The following is a 4,882-nucleotide window of genomic DNA, read 5'->3' on the forward strand; positions in this document are numbered from 1 at the left end:
GCCATGTGAGGCACCCAAGCACCCACAACCCACACACTCCCTCTCTACTCGCTGTGTGCATGGGTTGTGGGTGCCTCATACTGCGGTGCTTTTTGAAGGACTCAGGTGGGGAGGCTCTGCCTCACCTGCCTTCCCACCCACTTCACCTCCTTGATAGGACTGGGCTTACTTCTTACTTCTGAGTAAGCCTCTTTGTTTATGCGCAGAACTGCACTGTTACACTTCTCCTCAGTAAGACTTCCTCCCAGATAAATGCATAAGGCACCCTGGTCTTAACCTCAAGTTCAAAGCGGATTTTCACGTGGAGAACTCTAGTAGGATTCTTGCAACCGCTTTACAGCCCAAGCCTATGCATCTCTAAGTCCCACTCTAGTCAATGGGCCTCACTCCCAGGTAAGCGTGGACAGGATGGCAGCCTCAGAGCCCAAGCCTATGCCTGTCTACTCAGAAGGAAGTCCCACTCCAGTCAATGGGGCATACTGAGTATAGTCTGAGGCTGCCATCCTATCCACACCTACCTGGGAGTAAGCCCCATTGACTAGAATGGAACTTACTTCTGAGTAGACACGTATAGGAGGGCAGCCTCAGAGCCCAGTCCTATGCGTGTCTACTCAGGAGGAAGCTCCACTCTAGTCACCGGGGCTTACTCCCAGGTAAGTGTGCACAGGATGGAAGCCGTGCCCTCCACCACAAGGGCGGCGCTCGCCACTTGCCCGCAGAGAGAGGCCAGGCGCGTGCCGCCTCAATGCAAGCCCCGCGGTGGCCGTTGGCTAAACTAGGAGTGTTGCCGGGCAACCGAGGCCGCCTCGAGAGAGGCACCGCCCAGGCCGGCGCGTGCGGTCAAGAGGCGCAGGCGCAGTGCCGCGCGGAGCACGCGAGGAGCAGGAGTGCGCTGGGTAGCGTGGGGGCTGCAACGAGGGCGCCTTCCGTTGGGTGAGGTGGCGCCCCGCCTCTGTCCCGGCGGGCGCGGTCCTTCTCCTGGTCGGGCTGCTGGAGGTGAGTGCAGCTGTGAGGGCGGCTGTGCGGCTCTGTGCTCAGGCGGGTCTTTCACTCCCCCCTCAGCATCTCGGGGAGAAAATGCTGCCTCTCCCCCTCGTGCGCCTCCTCTGCTGCGTCTCCTCCCTCCCTTCCCTCCCCGCCACGCGCTCCTCACAGCCCGAGCCTGTGCTTGTCTGCTCAGAAGCAAGCCCCGTTACAGTTAATGGGGCTCACGCCCAGGTAAGTGTGGCTAGGATGGCAGCCTCAGGGTCCAATCCTATGCATGCCTACTCAGAAGGAAGTCCAATTAGAGTCAATGGGGCTTACTCCCAGGTAAGCATGGATAGGATTCTGGCCTAAGAACCCCCAACTTATGCATGCCTACTCAGAAGGAGTCCCATTAGAGTCAGTGGGGTTTACTCCCAGGTAAGTGTGGCTAGGATGGCAGCCTCAGCCCAATCCTATGCACGTCTCCTCAGAAGGAAGTTCTATTAGAGTCAATGGGGCTTATCCCAGGTAAGTGTGGATGGGATAGTAGCCTAAGAGCACAAGCCTCTGCATGCCTACCCAGAAGGGAGTCCCTTTAGAATCAGTGGGGTTTACTCCCAGGATGGTTCAGGATGGTCCAGGTGGTTCAGGATATGGACTCACCTCCCTGCATTACAATCTCTGCGCATGAACTGGAGGTTGTCCATGACTTTGTGTACCTTGGCTCAACTATCTCTGACACTCTTTCTCTCGATACTGAGCTAAACAAGCGCATCGGTAAAGCAGCTACCACATTTTCCAGACTCACAAAGAGAGTCTGGTCCAACAAGAAGCTGACAGAACATACCAAGATCCAGGTCTACAGAGCTTGCGTCCTGAGTACACTTCTGTACTGCAGTGAGTCATGGACTCTTCGCTCACAACAGGAGAGGAAACTGAACGCTTTCCACATGCACTGCCTCAGACGTATTCTCGGCATCACCTGGCAGGACAAAGTTCCAAACAACACAGTCCTGGAACGAGCTGGAATCCCTAGCATGTATGCACTGCTGAAACAGAGATGCCTGCGTTGGCTCGGTCATGTTGTGAGAATGGATGATGGCTGGATCCCAAAGGATCTCCTCTATGGTGAACTCGTGCAAGGAAAGTGCCCTACAGGTAGACCACAGCTGCGATACAAGGACATCTGCAAGAGGGATCTGAAGGCCTTAGGAGTGGACCTCAACAGGTGGGAAACCCTGGCCTCTGAGCAGCCCGCTTGGAGGCAGGCTGTGCAACATGGCCTTTCCCAGTTTGAAGAGACACTTGGCCAACAGTCTGAGACTAAGAGGCAAAGAAGGAAGGCCCATAGCCAGGGAGACAGGCCAGGGACAGACTGCACTTGCTCCCGGTGTGGAAGGGATTGTCACTCCTGAACTGGCCTTTTCAGCCACACTAGACGCTGTTCCAGAGCCACCATTCAGAGCGCGATACCATAGTCTTTCGAGACTGAAGGTTGCCAACAACTCCCAGGAAAGTGTGGCTAGGGTGGCAGCCTCAGGGTCCAATCAAATGCATGCCTACTCAGAAGGAAGTCCCATTAGAGACTGGGAGAAGTCTAAACTGGGAGAAGTCTTGCTCCCAGTTTAATGTGGGTTGGATGGCAGCCTTGGGCTACAATCTTTTCAATGCTTTCCTGGGAGTAAGCCCCATTGACTTCCTTTTGAGTAGACATGCCTAGGATTGGGTTCTTAAAAATACAAAGCAGTCCATTTTGGTGTTTAAGATATTTTCCAGAAATCAAAATATATTACTTTTTGTAGTTAGAAATAATACAGTGGATTATTTGAGGACACTATACCACCTACTTGGGTCATTTTTAAAGTGATTATATGTATTTATTGGATTTATGCTCTGTTTTTCTCCCCATGGGCAACCAAGGCAGCTAACAATCAATGGATAAAAAGTACAAAAACATTAAAATGCAATTAAAACTATTAGCAGTAATAAAAACAGTGTAAACAACAAAAATTATAATTGATAATTGTAAGCAATTATAATTTATTAAAATACACCCTTGTGATTAAAAAAACCACAATTTTCTATTTTAATCAAGAAATTTTGGGGAAATATCACCCAAAAAGCATACCTCTACGTGTGGAGTTATGTGAGAGAGTGTGAGTGCGGGGGGGAGGGAGGGAGGAACACAAGCAACAGGGTGGTGGTAGCAGCTAAAGTCAAACATTAGCACTTGAGTGTCCCATCCATTGATTCACAAGTCAAACATGCAGCAAACAAGATTTAAATCCTTCTCATTCTCCTTCCTGAGCCTGTGAAACAACTTCTCCCCTCACACTTCCTTTGCTCACACACTGAAAACTCTTTTGACTTTCAGCTTCCCCAAATCTAAACTACCTCCCTTGCACAATCTCAGTCCTCACCCAAGCCAAATATTGCTCATAGCCCATTTTTAAACTACAAGGGAAATAGGAGACCAGTGCCATTCACCCCCCCCCCAAAGACTTGAGGGATTGTGAAGCAGCCCCCTCACTTCAGGATGCTTGAGAGAGGGGGCAGAGTTGAATCACGCTCCATTAATCTTTACTCCAGTGTTTCTCAAACTGGGTTGGATGCACTAAGTGGGTTGTGAACCAATTTCAGGTGGGTCCCCATTCATTTCAATATTTTATTTTTAATATGGACTTGATGCTGCCATGGTATGTGATTGCATTTGGGGAAACATTACAGCTCTGTACTTTGAACAAGCTACTATGCATATGCTACCAATGATAATAAATGGGACTTACTCTTAGGTAAGTGTGGATAGGATTGCAGCCTAGGATTGTTAAAAATTTTCCTGCTTGATATTATTATTTCTGGGCATGACATCATTTCCAGAGGATCCTGACAGATTTTCATTCTAAAAAGTAGGTCCTGGTGCTAAATGTTTGAGAACCACTGCTTTACTCCATAACCTGGTGCTCCTTCCCTTGAATACTAGCCTCTGACTGGGTCCAGTGAAGCTTTTTTCACCTCAAAAAAATTGATCATCAGTGCCCTGTACACCAGAAACTGGAATAAGGTTCTCAACAGGCAATGGGAAAGGAGGCTAGCAAAGGGTGATGGGCAGGGGGGCAATCCCCCATGATTTCCAGAAAGCCTTGCTAGCACTCCAGACCAAAACACCCCCTCCTGTCCCTTCTCTGCCTGACTTGGGAGGAAATCTTCTCCAGGGCCACCATCTGGGAACTGATTTCTTAGCAGTATTTGGCTTACCACGAGGAATGAGATTGTGTAAGGCCAGTAGTTTAGACAGAGAGAGAAGAAGCTTTTTTATAGGCGTGGGAGGGACGACAAGAAGGATTTTAATGTTGTCTGCCTCCAGGAATCAAAGGTGGCTGTAAAAAGTGCAGAGCTTTGCTGTTTGGTATTTTGCCACCACATCAATCCCCACTCTGATGTTTCCCCATTCCGGTAACTTCTTGTTTGTTAAATAGTTCCCAGTTGAACTTCATGCCAGTCATCATTTGGGGACACCAGTGAAGCTGGAGAGAGGCTGCTGGGGCTGGCAAGGTGAGCAGGGGGTGGGGTGGATTGATCAAGCTGGGATCTTTCTGAGTGGTTCTTACTATTGCTGGAGGCTGCTGCTGACACCACCACCACATTCTCTGTGCTTGGGGTCATGTTTCAGGACTTATAAAAGCAGTGTGTTGAAGTGAAGAAGTAGTCCAAGAAATGGTAAGAGGTGGCAGCCTGCTCTTCAGGCTGCCTCTTCACATCTAGGCTGGCCTCCCATGCCCTCCATGGGAGTGGTTTGGTAGCTGTTGCCTCATGGGGAAGGGACACAAATGCATGAGGGCCTTCAGGGCCCACCATCTTCTGTAGCTGAAGAGTTGCTGATGCTTCTGGTGATGATTTTGTTTTTAGGTTGGGCAAG

The sequence above is a fragment of the Tiliqua scincoides genome, chromosome 6 (genome assembly GCF_035046505.1).
Source record: "Tiliqua scincoides isolate rTilSci1 chromosome 6, rTilSci1.hap2, whole genome shotgun sequence".
NCBI lineage: Eukaryota > Metazoa > Chordata > Lepidosauria > Squamata > Scincidae > Tiliqua > Tiliqua scincoides.